This window comes from Phyllobates terribilis, unplaced genomic scaffold, assembly GCF_046119375.1.
Source record: "Phyllobates terribilis strain yellow unplaced genomic scaffold, ASM4611937v1 Scaffold_36__1_contigs__length_13169755, whole genome shotgun sequence".
In the NCBI taxonomy this organism is placed as follows: domain Eukaryota; kingdom Metazoa; phylum Chordata; class Amphibia; order Anura; family Dendrobatidae; genus Phyllobates; species Phyllobates terribilis.
The window spans coordinates 10,589,820-10,605,464 of record NW_027362796.1 but is presented as its reverse complement, the minus strand read 5'-3'; the positions used below and the strand labels follow the sequence as shown (position 1 = coordinate 10,605,464).

At 46.2% G+C, this 15,645-nt stretch overlaps 1 protein-coding gene and 1 pseudogene across 1 annotated transcript in view; one reads left to right on the top strand and one right to left on the bottom strand.

The window, feature by feature from the left end:
* The window catches only part of LOC141182832 (uncharacterized), a 618,372-nt gene that overhangs the window by 175,791 nt on the left and 426,936 nt on the right, over positions 1–15,645 (top strand). The gene's annotated exons all lie outside the window — the stretch shown is intronic.
* Positions 1–15,645, bottom strand: part of LOC141182848 (uncharacterized) — a 248,286-nt pseudogene that overhangs the window by 90,030 nt on the left and 142,611 nt on the right.

The window sequence follows — 15,645 nt, the reverse complement described above, 5'->3', positions numbered from 1 at the left end:
ATCCAAATCCATGGTAAGGATTGGTTAAAGGGTGATGAGCAAGGCAATCCCTGGGATCTGGAAAACGGAGTAGATGGTGCAAGCCTGTTCACGGTGGCCATTTTTTGAGGTCCCAGGTGACTATGAACAGTGCCCCCAATACATTGTGTCTGCAAACTATTCCAGCAAGATCTGTATTCAAATAGCTAAATGTCGCTCCTTCCCTTCTTAACCTGCCATGTGAGCAGACAGTAGTGTACAACCATATATAGGGGATTGTCAGATTCAAGAGAAGTTGGAAAATAATTTGTAAGGTCCATTTGTTTCCTATTATCCTTTGTGAAAAATTCCAAAGTTATCACCACAAAAAGTGACACACGTCAGATTTGAAAAATGGAGCCTGATTAGCAACACAAAATAGGCTGCAGGAAGAGATTAAATCAGAGTATTTTGGGTACCAACTACTGTAGTCAAAAACTGTGAGTATAGACAATAACACATCTACTGAAATGATCAAACTCAACAGTCTCCATCAGTAAATAGTAACTAGTGGTGAAACCTCTCTGGAGTATTTGGAGTATGGGGCTCGGGGGCTCTTGGCAATCTAAACTATCGTAAGGGACAATATTTTCTGTCAGATGAGTTTCAAGAAGAAATATTAGACATTGAAAGAGAACTTTTTATAATAGTGCAGAGATGAGGTGTTTAGCTTAGAGATATATCATGGCACAGGTGTAATGTTTTTTATGTAGTTTATCACAATCCTGTTTGAAGTTAGTCGGTTTTAAAAGAAACTGAAAAGTCGGGATAAAGGGAAACTCTGTTGTTATTGTACAGAAATTCACACTTGGCCTCACTGCACATTTAATGTTTTCGATCATAATAAAAGTGAATTTTGGTCAAAAAGACTGGACCTGGTCTTGTAGGGACCATATGAGGACATTCAGCAGCACAGAAGGAAGAGAAGGTAGATTCATCCAATAAGATATCAGGGATCTAGGAAGCCAACAGCATCAATACCCTCTGCTTTCTCTTACAGGCTCATCATAATATTTTTCTTAAAGTGATTTTCTAACTTGTCAGCACATTCTACGTTCGCTGTCATTTGGCTTTGTAGTTTACATATTTGGGCAGGTAACGGTCAGCGTCTCCTAATCCCAGGGGATAGGTGGATCCTCCAGGTTGTAAGTTCTATGGAAAAGGGCTTTCAATGCCCAAAATCATTTGAACAGTTTTAGGTAGAAGAGAATGTTGTGGTCTAGAAGCAAAATGGTGATCACATGATTGTGATATGGCCGGACTACACCACCGATAAAGCAGCCACAGCCGGTGACTGAGAAGAATCTGTGACTTCTCTGCACTTAGTGGTTACTACTCACCTGGGTGGTCATATGTAGGAAACTCCTCTTTACACCGCTCATCACCCCTTACATATGTCTCTGTAATATTAATATGGGTCAGATCTTCACCCTGAAACAAATATTGTAAAAGTCACAAACAGATGAGAAGTCACATCTATGATCAGCTCTAATCCTGCCATCTCCACTGTTCTCGTTACACAAATAGAAAACATATAATACTGGTGGATAAAACAAGACTGAACACAAGACCTTCACAGCCATCTACACATCGTAGGGGAGATCTCATGACACCTTCTCTCCATCTACCTGATGATCTTGAGGAACATTGGGGTCTTCTTGTTTACAGTCCTGTGGAAGAAGAGGACGGGGACATCTCTCTGGTGTTGTCCTCTTACTGGACAGATCTGGAGGAAACACATACAGGGACTGAATTCATTCTTTACATACAGATAATTATAGTCCATGTGTATTTAGTCCTGTCTATTACCTGGTGATGTGAGGGTCTGGGGAACCTCCATCATGACGTCTTTATACAAATCTTTGTGTTCTTCTAAATACTCCCACTCCTCCATGGAGAAATAGACAGCGACATCCTGACATCTTATAGGAACCTGACACATACAATGATACAGTCATCCCCCAGAAGCTTTCATTGTGTTACTGTATAATATCCCAGTATTGTCCATCTGTTATTCCCATAGATAAGAATGATGTAATGTGACGTCATCAGATTCTCTCACCTCTCCAGTCAACAGCTCAATCATCTTGTAGGCGAGTTCTAGGATCTTCTGGTCATTGATGTCCTCATGTATCAAGGCGTGAGATGGAGGCCTTGTGAATAGGCTCAGGGGTCTTTCCCATCCCTCAGTCACAGGGGCCTGACAACGCTCACTAGATGTTTTCTTCACTACTGTGTAATCCTGGGTATGGAGGGACACATTAATAAATCTCTCTACAGACATTTCCAGAGTCCTCACCTCTCCAATTATGTTCATCTGTTATTCCCATTGATAAGAATGATGTAATGTGACATCATCAGAATATCTCACCTCTCCAGTAAGCCGGAAGAGGATCTCTAGGGTGAGGTGTAATATCCTCTCTGCCTTCTGGTCTGTGTCCAAATCCATCTTTGATGGGTCCATAAGGAAAATTATCTTTAATAGATCTTCACTGAGAGGATCTGATATTGTAGGGACCTGAATGAGAAGATGATGAGCCTATGTAACATTATAAAAATCCTGTGTAATAATACAATTACTGGAGATAATAAGGGGAAACATATGAGGAGATTTATTATTTTACAGTATTTAATTTTCTTCTTTACAACTACTAATAAAACCTATATATTTTAGGCTACAGACAACAAGCAGTTTCTTCCTTTGATTCTGTAGCTGAACACGTTTCTCATAGACTCATCTTCCATAAAGCTAATTCTCGTCTCATTTACCAACACTGCAATCGGCATTAGCAATACTGCAGGAGATATTCATTACATGTGACATGAGAAATAACTACTTCATGATGAGTATGACATTCATCTTCACCGGTCGTCTATATGAATGTTTCCCGTCTTCCCCGGACTGTAATCTTCTATCTCGTTAGATCTCATGTCTGATTCACACACAGAAGTTTGAGGCTTTGACACATGGTAAGGTTTTTATTATTATACAGAGTAGGACTATTCCGAATGGTTTCACCATGCCATGGTGGGATAGCTTTCATGCTATTTTTGATCAAAAACAGTGTTGCTAAGAACCCCATTTTATTTAAATGCACTTTTCCTTTTTATTTATTTATTTACAGCAGGGTTTATGATCATTTTTCTTTTTATAGTTTTTTTCTGATTTATGGCCATAGTAAACATGCATTTTTGTGCTGCATGGATACTAACTTAAACCAAGCTCTAATTCAGTGTTTTTTCATGGGCACTATAGTGGCCGTGTGGGCTGCTGCTATGGATGATACACCCCTAATTATCCAACTATTATGAGGTACAAATCTCATAGGTCCTGAATTCATTAGTATCTGCACAAGGAATGGGGCCAAGTGAGTATTTATTAATGGGAATCCACTCCACTGACTACCCCACGGCTGATGAAAGGGAATCTGTCACCCGCTGGGACTTATCTGACCTCTAATATTGGCATACAGGTGATAGAAATGTGAATCTATAGTTACCTGTATGCCTCAAGCAGAGGTCTGTTTGCTGTGAAATGGCTTTTAATTCAGTGAAGATTCCGATGCTTGCGGGCCGGTGGACGGGAAGAAGTGCCCTGTGACGTGCAGTTACCATGTCCAGGTCCCGCGCACTTCACTTTTTACGGAAAGCGCAGTTGTACTGTGTACTATGCCAGTGAGTCACTGTGACTTCCCGATGCCTGGGCACAAGATCCCTTCAGTACTATAGCTGCACAGTACACAGTACAAGTGCTTCACTACCGTAAAAAGCGTGTAGGCGCGGGATCTGGACATGGCAACTGCATGTCACAGGGCACTGTGACGTGCAGGGGAGGGGGTAAATATTTTAATCAACACAGTAGGCGGGGCTTTCTTCCCGTCCCCCAGCCAGCAAGCATTGGAATCTTCAATGAATAAAAAGTAATTTCACAGCAAACAGACCTCTAATATGAGGCATACAGGCAGGGTCGGACTGGGGTGTCTGGGGCCCACAGGGAAAGTTGACTCTAGGGGCCCACCCTACAGCTATATGTAAATACCGGTTAGCCATTATTCCCGTTATAGTGGAGCGTTGACTGTAAAGCACAGGCGGCTCCTCCACATCTACTGTGCGCATACTATAACTGGGATGTACACAAAATTACGGTTCTTTAAAGGGTTCTTTGATGAAAACAAATCATCACCGATCCACAGGTTAGATAGGTGATATCTTATTGATCGGTGGAATCCGAGCATTGGAAACGGCACCGATCGGAAGAATTGGGAATTTTTATCCCCATTTTAAAATGCAGCAGCAGGTGGGATGTCTGACCGTAGCTCCATTCATCCTCTTTGGGGTCTTCCAGAAAAAGCCAAGTGCAGCCCCTTAGATAATGAATGGATCAGTAGTCGAGTCGCACATGCTGCTCCATACTAATGGGGATAAAAGCTCCACATTCTGAAGATCGGTGCAGGTCCCAGCAGTCAGACCCACACCAATCAATAACTTATCCTTTGGCCTCGTTCACACGTTCAGTATTTGGTCTGTATTTTACATCAGTATTTGTAACCCAAAACCAGGAGTGGAACAATCAGAGGAAAATTATAATAGAAACACGTCACCATGTCTGCATTTATCACCCACTCCTAGTTTTAGCTTACAAATACGTATGTAAAATACTGACCAAATAATGAATGTGTGAATGGGGCCTTAGGATAGGCGATTACTTGTTTTCACCATATAACACCTGTAAGTGCATATTTGCTACTGTGTAATAGTCACAAGACAGGGAGGGGTTAAACATCCAAGTATTTAATCTCTTTTGGAAATCAAGAGTCTTACCCTTATTGATATCAGAGAGAACAAAGGGCAGCCATACACAATACAATCCACTCTACCAAGACCAATAATGCCACATACAAGGGAGAAATACTGCCACACCGTGACCAGACTACATATTAACACCACATTGTGACCGAATAATACCACATACAAGGAACAAATACCGTCACACTATGACCAGACCACATAGTGATCGAATACCACATACAGGCGATTAATACAGTCACACCATGACAAGACCATATATTACCTCCACATAGTGACTGAATAATACCGTCACACCATTACCAGACCACATAGAGACTGAATAATACTGTCACATCATGACGAGATCATATATTACCACCACACAGTGACCGAATAATACAATACTGATCATTAATAAAAAACAAAATGCTAATAACACTAGTGACATTATACACAGTAGCTCTGTATATAGTGTCAGTGTACAGGTAATACAGGGATCATCAGTGACATTACACACAGGAGCCCTGTATATAGTGTACAGGTAATACAGTGATCACCTGTGACATTACAGCATATACAGAGTACCCAAATACGCTGTAATACAATGACCATCTCCATACAGAATTATGGGCCCCATTCCCACAAGTCCAAATTCACAAGGTAAGAATGGTTTACCATAATGTTCCTTTATTTCTACTTATCTCATTATTCAAATTCAGCCTATCCCATTCAGAGAGGTATGTTTTCACATCCAGCTACTATTATAGAAATCACCGCAAACACGGCAATATACGGATTTATTTACAGGACATTAGATAGTGACTTGAAACGACTCTGGTGGATTTTAATATTATGGAGAGGAAAAGGTAGATTCAATTATTTGATGCAGGTTGTTTATAAGGAATTAGCTGTATATATAATGAGCAGTAATTAAAAAACAAAAAAATTCTTAAAACATTAATAATTTAAAAATGATAAAATATTAAATACATTTAATAAAAACAATATAAGAATATTGAAAAAAATATATATTTGAGAAAGTATTAAAATATATTATATGTATAGGTGGGAATAATTAAATGGAATTCATATTTTGAGACTAATGTATTTATATTGGTTTAGAGATTATTTAGGTATATAAATTTACTTGTGGGTGATGTTTTGTAATTTATGTTTATTATTATCATTAATTTTTTGTTTAGTTTTGTTATAAATATTGTCTGTTGGTCTTCTTTTTTATGTTAATAAGAATTGTGTCATTTCCGTGGATTTGTCTATATATATTTTGACTGAATGCATTTAACCACAATTGAAAAAAGCCTTGGACAGGCTGAAACGTCTTGTGACTTGTGGAATAAACAAATTAATCATCAACACGTGAGTGCCGGGATTTGCTTTTCCTAGAAACCCTGTTTTCCACGTGCACCACCCCAGCTGTACAGAGTGCCGACTAGATTCTTTTGATATCGATATCTAGTACGGCCTGCTCCCCTACATGCATGTATACATGCTCGAGGGTATACATGTAGGGGAGGAGGCAGAGGGAAAACCAATCCCAGAGGGATTAGGCTGAGTTCACACGATGCGTATTTAATGTGTTTCCGCGGCGTTTTTGCAGTTGCGTAAACGCCGCGGAAACGCATTAAAAACGCATGGTAGAAGGGCAGCAATGTTCCCCAATTGAAATCCGCATGTGCTGTGCCCATGATGCGGATTTTTCCGCAGCGTAAAAGCTGCGCTCAAAAATCCACAGCATGTCAATTAATTTTGCGGAAACGCAGCGTTTTCGCCGCCATTGACTTGCATTAGAACGCGCCAATTCCGCAAGACTGCATTTGTACTTGCGTTATTGGCGCGTTCTAATGTGCGGATGGTACCCGGGTGTGGAGGAGAGGAGAGTCTCCTCCTCACCCAGGTACCATTAAAAAAGCTGTAAAACAAGAATAAAATAAAAAATATATATATACTTACCATCTGTCGGCCCGCGCACCGCTCCTGCTTGCTTCCCGGCACTTGCAGTAAGTTGTAGGACCTGCGCTGACGTCAGAGTCATGTGACGGGTCACGTGACGCTGACGTCGGCAGGTCTTTCAATTCAAAGTTGCCGGCGAGGGAGAACGGAGTGAGCAGGACAGCGCGGGCCATCAGAGGTAAGTATATACATTCTCTCTGGTCACACTATATAAATCCATGCTGTTTGCATGGATTTATATAGTGTGACCTAGTTGTCAAGCACTTTCCAGGTGATGCTAAAATCGCCTGGAAAGCGCTTGTCAATCTGCATGCGGAAATGCATGTGGAAAAGCATGCGAATCCGCATGTATTCCGCAGGAAAAACGCATGCACAATCTGCATGCGTTTTTTCTGCCAGGGAGATGCAGAAATGATGCAGAAATTTTCTGCTTCATTTCTGCATCGTGTGCACATACCCAGAATCCAACTGTAAAACCTCAGGCGATACTGGGGGAACATTACACAGTGTGGGGGCATCATGGGAACATTATACTGTGTGTGGGGGATGGTGGTACGGTAGGAATATAATATACACCTGTTTACATGGAATATATATTTCATGTTCATCCCATGTGCAAAATACACAAGAAATCCATAATATCTCTCCATATGTTTGGACCTGTAAGTTTTTATGTTCATTCTTTTCATTTATTCCTTATCTTCATTCTTTTTAGTACGTCCCGTAACATTAAACTGTGTGGGGGTCATCATACATCCTGCATAAGGGGCATAATGGGGGCATTACACTGTGTGGGGGCATCATACATCCTGCATAAGGGGCATAATGGGGGCATTACACTGTGGGGGGCATCATACATCCTGTATAAGGGGCATAATGGGGGCATTACACTGTGGGGGGCATCATACATACTGCATAAGGGGCATAATGGGGGCATTACACTGTGTGGGGGCATCATACATCCTGCATAAGGGGCATAATGGGGGCATTACACTGTGTGGGGGCATCATACATCCTGCATAAGGGGCATAATGGGGGCAATACAATGAGTGGGGGCATCATACATCCTGCATAAGGGGCATAATGTGGGCAATACACTGTGTGGGGGCATCATACATCCTGCATAAGGGGCATAATGGGGGCATTACACTGTGGGGTCAGTAAAGGGGTCCTGTACTATGAGAACAATACGTTTCCTCCCTTCCTGTCTCCATAGTTGGGTCGTATGTATCTATTACAGGAATCAGAACAAAAACCAATGATTCTTATAAAGGGGCAACACAAGACCCCAAAAGAGTCTCCGTGCTGAAGGGGTTAATGCCCCCTGCGCCCAGTAATGGGGTCTCCACATACCTCCACCTGCAGAGCCGCCACCACATATATGGCTGCTCTGTGCGCACAGGACCTGTGATGAGGTCACAGGAGGGGAGGAGTCAGGGGTCACATGATCAGGGGCCTCAGTGGATGCAGGACTCTGCTGTGCTGGTTGTCATGGTGCTGGATGAGCTGAAGTTTATGTGTGGGGTCAGGAGGGGTTTACAGTGTGGATGTAGCAGAGCCGCGTGTGTACGAGGTGTACGGAGCAGAGCCGTGTGTGTACGAGGTGTACGGAGCAGAGCCGCGTGTGTACGAGGTGTACGGAGCAGAGCCGCGTGTGTACGAGGCGTACGGAGCGGAGCCGCGCGTGTACGAGGTGTACGGAGCAGAGCCGTGTGTGTACGAGGTGTACGGAGCGGAGCCGCGTGTGTACGAGGCGTACGGAGCGGAGCCGCGTGTGTACGAAGTGTACGGAGCGGAGCCGTGTGTGTACGAGGTGTACGGAGCGGAGCCGCGCGTGTACGAGGTGTACGGAGCAGAGCCGCGTGTGTACGAGGTGTACGGAGCAGAGCCGCGTGTGTACGAGGTGTACGGAGCAGAGCCGCGTGTGTACGAGGTGTACGGAGCAGAGCCGCGTGTGTACGAGCTGTACGGAGCGGAGCCGTGTGTGTACGAGGTGTACGGAGCAGAGCCGTGTGTGTACGAGGTGTACGGAGCAGAGCCGCGTGTGTACGAGGTGTACGGAACAGAGCCGCGTGTGTACGAGGTGTACGGAGCAGAGCCGCGTGTGTACGAGGTGTACGGAGCAGAGCCGTATGTGTACGGAGCGGAGCCGTGTGTGTACGAGGTGTACGGAGCGGAGCCGTGTGTGTACGAGGTGTACGGAGCGGAGCCACGTGTGTACGAGGTGTACGGAGCGGAGGCGCGCGTGTACGAGGTGTACGGAGCGGAGGCGCGCGTGTACGAGGTGTACGGAGCGGAGGCGCGCGTGTACGAGGTGTACGGAGCGGAGCCGCGCGTGTACGAGGTGTACGGAGCGGAGCCGCGCGTGTACGAGGTGTACGGAGCGGAGCCGCGCGTGTACGAGGTGTACGGAGCGGAGCCGCGCGTGTACGAGGTGTACGGAGCGGAGCCGCGCGTGTACGAGGTGTACGGAGCGGAGCCGCGCGTGTACGAGGTGTACGGAGCAGAGCCGCGTGTGTACGAGGTGTGCGGAGCCGCGTGTGTACGAGGTGTACGGAGCGGAGCCGCGTGTGTACGAGGTGTACGGAGTGGAGCCGTGACTATAATCGGCCTTTGGGGGATGAAGAGTTTACTAACTTTGACCTTAGAGGGTCTTATTACAATGTGATCCGCATGTTGAAGGGTGATGAGTGGGAATCGGCGTCTTTAACGTCTGAGGTTTTATTCGATAATCTCGTCCTCCCATTTGGATTCTCCAATGAACCAACAGGATTTCACAACTTTCTGAATGATATTTCTCTGATTACATTGGAAGATTTCTTGTGATTTTCCTTGATGATGTAGAATTTTCTCTCCTGATTTGGATTCTCACCAGGAACATGTCCGTGTTGTATTAGAAAGGTTGAGGGAGAATTCTTTGTTGAAAAAATTGAGAAATGTTTTTTTCTGTTCAGGAAATTTCGTTCCTGTGGGATCATTTTATCGGCTGATGGGTTTACAATGGATTGTGAGAAGATGCAGGCCATAATAGATTGGGTCCAACCTAGTGACCTGAAACTGCAATGTTTTGTAGGATTTGCAACTATTATAGTATATATATACTGCTCAAAAAAATAAAGGGAACACTTAAACAACAGAATATAACCCCAAGTAAATCAAACTTGTGTGAAATCAAACTGTCCACTTAGGAAGCAACACTGATTGACAATCAATTTCACATGCTGTTGTGCAAATGAAATAGACAATAGATGGAAATTATTGGCAATTATCAAGACACATTCAATAAAGGAGCAGTTCTGCAGGTGGGGACCACAGACCACAACTCAGTACCAATGCTTTCTGGCTGATGTTTTGGTCACTTTTGAATGTTGGTTGAGCTTTCACACTCGTGGTAGCATGAGACGAACTCTACAACCCACAGAAGTTTCTCAGGTAGTGCAGCTCATCCAGGATGGCACATCAATGCGAGCTGTGGCAAGAAGGTTTGCTGTGTCTGTCAGTGTAGTGTCCAGAGGCTGGAGGCACTACCAGCAGACAGGCCAGTATACCAGGAGACGTGGAGGGGGCCATAGGAGGGCAACAACCCAGCAGCAGGACCGCTACCCCTGCCTTTGTGCAAGGAGGAACAGGAGGAGCACTGTCAGACCTCTGCAAAATGACCTCCAAAATGACCATGTAGCACCCTGAGGATTCGGCTGCTACAGGGGTATTGCACCTCAAGCCAGAGGTGTGATATTCCACTCCCGGGTAAGGATGGAGTATGGAACTGAGCTCAGTTAGCTGCATACACTACACACATCCCATTTCCGGGGGACAGACCGATGGTACTCCCACTAGGTATATGTGCAGGTACGACAGTGTCTGTCCCTGGCTGGAGTGGGAGGGGGGGTGGAACATCCCAGTAGTGTAGGGGCAGATAGGGGGAGCAGTCTGGGTAAGGCTAGGAGCTCATTGGGTGCTGGTCACCTGAGCTCACACATAGAGGGAGTATATAAGGTGGGCACCATCTTAGAACAGGGTCTTTTGTAGAGGGTCAGTCAGTCCTGAGAGAGGTCCAGGAGAGCCTGCAGAGAGAAGAGAGAGAGGAGAAGAGAAGGACCCAGAGGGGAAGAAGAAGGAACCCCAAGAACCCAGAATCAGACCAGAAGGGTGAAGGGTTGGCACAAGGGTACCGGATCCCAAGCTGGCAGAGGCAAAGCACACCTTAGCCAGAGACCGGAGGTCGTGGGCAGGATCTGCCACGACCCTCACCAAGTCCACAAGGAAGGCACACCAGGTATAGGGTCAGGGAACCCCGAAGAGGTGCACCCACCAAGAGGCCCGAGGGAGCCGGACATAAGTGGACCCCTGGTGAGAACGGCCAGTAGAAAGGAAAGTCAGAAAGGGAGCTCAGGACCACGCTCCAGAATTGCTTGGGGGTTGGCCGAGTCCAGGACCTGGTGGACGCAGCACGGCTCGGGCGGTCACTCAAGGCCAGAGTGACCAACAGAACAGCAGTAAGTAAAAACCCTGAACTGCACAGCCCGACTCTGAGTCTTCTTACCATCCACACTGCACCTCCACTACCACCATCCTCTACACCTGACCCCCTGAGGCTATACCCCTCCCGTTGGGGGTTATACTACCACAGCTGCACACATACCACCAGCCTCAGCGGACCCTGCTGCAGCGGCGGCCTTTTGACCGCACATCAACGGGTGGCGTAGTCGACACTAAGAACACTAACAACATCTGTAAAGACTGCCACACACTGAGTTTGACACCCTGGGCACGGACCGGGTTGCCGCCACTCGGAGACTACAACCCCCATCTTATCCGGCTCCGGATATCCCCCAAACAGCACTGGCCCAGGGGGCGCGTCAACCACCTATGCATGTGTCTGCACAAACGGTTAGAAACCGACTCCATGAGGGTGGTATGAGGGCCCAAAGTCCACAGATGGGGGTTGTGTTCACAGCCCAACACCGTGCAGGACGCTTGGCATTTGCCACAGAACACCAGGATTGGCAAAGTCGCCACTGACGCCCTGTGCTCTTCACAGATGAAAGCAGGCTCACACTGAGCACGTGTGACAGAGTCTGGAGACGCCGTGAAGAGTGATCTGCTGCCTGCAACATCCTTCAGCATGACCGGTTTGGCAGTGGGTCAGTAATGGTGTGGGGTGGTATTTCTTTGGAGGGCCGCACAGCCCTCCATGTGCTCGCCAGAGGTAGCCTGACTGCCATTAGGTGCTGAGATGAGATCCTCAGACCCCTTGTGAGACCATATACTGGTGCAGTTGGCCCTGGGCTCCTCCTAATGCAGGACAATGCCAGACCTCATGTGGATGGAGTGTGTCAGCAGTTCCTGCAAGGTGGCATTGAAGTTATGGACTGGCCCGCCCGTTCCCCAGACCTGAATCCGATTGAGCACATCTGGAACATCATGTCTCGCTCCATCCACCAACGTCACGTTGCACCACAGACTGTCCAGGAGTTGGCGGATGCTTTAGTCCAGGTCTGAGAGGAGATCCCACAGGAGACCATCCGCAACCTCATCAGGAGCATGCCCAGGCGTTGTAGGGAGGTCATACAGGCACGTGGAGGCCACACACAATACTGAGCCTCATTTTGACTTGTTTTAAGGACATTACATCAAAGTTGGATCAGCCTGTAGTGTGTTTTTCCACTTTAATTTTGGAGGTGACTCCAAATCCAGGCCTCCATTGGTTAATAAATTTGATTTCCATTGATGATTTTTGTGTGATTTTGTTGTCAGCACATTCAACTTTGTACAGAACAAAGTATTCAATGAGAATATTTCATTCATTCAGATCTAGGATGTGTTATTTGAGTGTTCACTTTATTTTTTTGAGCAGTGTATATTAAACTGGATATAACCAGCCTCCTAGGGAATGCAGCAGAAGACATGATTTATGACTTTGTTTTTTTCCAACTTATCCTCCTTTTTAGGTAACATAATATAAGCCACTCCCACTTTCCTTCTCTTTGTGGTTTGTAATAAAAACTTGTGACTAGGCATCTGAGACTCAGACGAGTCTGGGATACCGACAGATTTGGTTGTGTTTCTTTTGTCTCCGATGGATCGACTCCCTGATTTGATCAAAACTGGCAAAGGTGTGAAACCCCTTTGAGTTTCTCCTAAAACTTTCTCTACAGGTTTCCACATCAACCTTGTACACGCGGTTCCGCTCCGTACTCGTCGTACACACACGGTTCCGCTCCGTACACCTCGTACACGCGCGGTTCTGCTTCGTACACGTCATACATGCGCGATTCCGCTCCGTACACGTCGTACACGCGCGGTTCCGCTCCGTACACGTCGTACACGCGTGGTTCCGCTCCGTACACGTTGTACACGCGCGGTTCCGCTCCGTACACGTTGTACACGCGCGGTTCCGCTCCGTACACGCGCGGCTCCACTCCGTACGCCTCGTACACACGCGGCTCCGCTCCGTACTCGTCGTACACACACGGTTCCGCTCCGTACGCCTCGTACACACGCGGCTCCGCTCCGTACGCCTCGTACACGGGCGGCTCCGCTCCGTACGCCTCGTACACGCGTGGCTCCGCTCCGTACGCCTCGTACACACGCGGCTCTGCTCCGTACACCTCGTACACACACGGCTCTGCTCCGTACACCTCGTACACACGCGGCTCTGCTCTGTACGCCTCGTACACGCGGCTCTGCTCCGTACACCTCGTACACACGCGGCTCTGCTACATCCACACTGTAAACCCCTCCTGACCCCACACATAAACTTCAGCTCATCCAGCACCATGACAACCAGCACAGCAGAATCCTGCATCCACTGAGGCCCCTGATCATGTGACTCCTGACTCCTCCCCTCCTGTGACCTCATCACAGCTCCTGTGCGCACAGAACAGCCATATATGTGATGGCGGCTCTGCAGGTGGAGGTATGTGGAGATTCCCCATTACTGGGCACAGGGGGCATTAACCCCTTCAGCACCGAGACTCTTTTGGGGTCTCTGTGTTGTGTGAACAGTGACGTAACAGCTGTGGACAATAATGTAGATACTAGTGATGAGCTCGCTACTACTCTATCAATCATCGGGGTGTTCGGGTTTCCGGCCAGCATGTTTTGCGGCTGTTAGGCAGCCAATAAAGGGTTTGCATGCCATACACAATAATGCCGTAACCTTGTTTTCCACTGGCATTACTGTTATTGGCCGGCCGCATCGCGTCATTGGCGCACTATCCTCAGGAAGTAGTTCAGCGAGAGTTGTTATTGGAGGGAAAGCTTAGATTAATGTCCGCCCCCACCTAAATATTATAAACATAGACGCTTTAGTGCTAAACCTATCAAATAAATAATGAGTTTAAAAAAATGGCATGGGGGTCCTGGTTTTGATAACCAGCCAAGATAAAGCAGATAGCTGGGGGCTGATATTATCCGACTGGGAAGGTCCATGGATATTGGCTCCTTCCCAGCCTAAAAATACGAGCCCACAGCAGCCGCAGAATTTGCCCATCACATTAGATGCGCCAATTCTTGCACTTTGCTTAGCTCTTCCTGATTGCCTTAGTGCGTTGGCAATCGGGGTAATATTTATGGGGGTGTATTGTCAGCTGGCATCAATCCCAGTGGTTAGTATTGGAGAGGCATCAGACATCCCCATTACCAATCCAGTAAGCTAAAATAAAAAAAACACAGAGAAAAACACTTCACCAATTTTATTAATTAGAAAAAAAAAGTCATGTTGGTCCGAAATAGTCCAAGGATTCCAAAGTAGTTCACAAATGGCAACCTGAAAGACATATAAAGAGAGAATTAAATGAATAAAGACAAGAGACCGTCCCTCATTCACCAATTTATGATCCCCACAGCTCCGACATAGTCTATGGCGGTCCCACGACATCCACCGATTCTGCAGTACAACCTATGGAGCCTCGTTCTGCGTTCATAGGTCTCTCCCAGTCAGGCTCCGCTCCCCGAGAGCGATGATTTCAGTAACATTACTAATGTCATCACTTCTGTCGCCAGCTCTCACTGAGTGCAGCCTGATCAGGAGAGACCTATGAAGCTTCATTCTCAGAACAAGGCTCCATAGGAAGAACTACTGAATTTTTGGACATCATGGGAATGCCATGTACTATATTGGAGCTGCAGGGTTAATAAATTGGTGAACAAGGGACTGTCTCTTGTCTTTATTTAATTCTCTCTTTTTATGTCTTTCAGGTTGTCATTTGTAGACTACGTTGGAATCCTTGGACTACTTTGGTCCAGTATGGATTTTTTTTTAATAAATTGGTGAATGAGGAAACTGGGGAGTTTTTTTTATTTTAAAATAAAATATTTTTTTGTGTGTTTTTTTTTCTTTTAACTTACTGGGTTAGTAATGGGGGTGTCTGATAGATGCCTCTCCATTAGTAATCAACTCCAAAAAAATGACTCCAATTGGGAAGAGCCAGGCAAAGTGCCAGAATTGATGCATCTAATGTGATGTGCCAATTCTGGGGCTGCTGCGGGTTGGTATTTTAAAGCTGGGAAGGGGCCAATATCCATGGACCTTCCCAAACTGTGAATGTCAGCACCCAGTTGTCTGGGTTACCTTAGCTGTTTTTCAAAATTAGGGGGGACCCCATGTCATTTTTTTTAAATTACATCTTTATTTAGTTCCCAGTAGCTACCTAGGAGTCAGAGATGCATCCAGGCATCTTCCCTATGCTGTTCCCACTCCATTTGAGCATTGTTTCCATCCATTTCAGCAATTTTCCTGCCCCCCGCAGCCCTCCTGTTTCCTGGAAAAATTATAGCGTTTCCCATTGACTTCGATAATACTCGGTACTCGACTCGAGCCCATCTGCATGTCCAACCTGCTCGATTCGAATAATGAGTACTCGA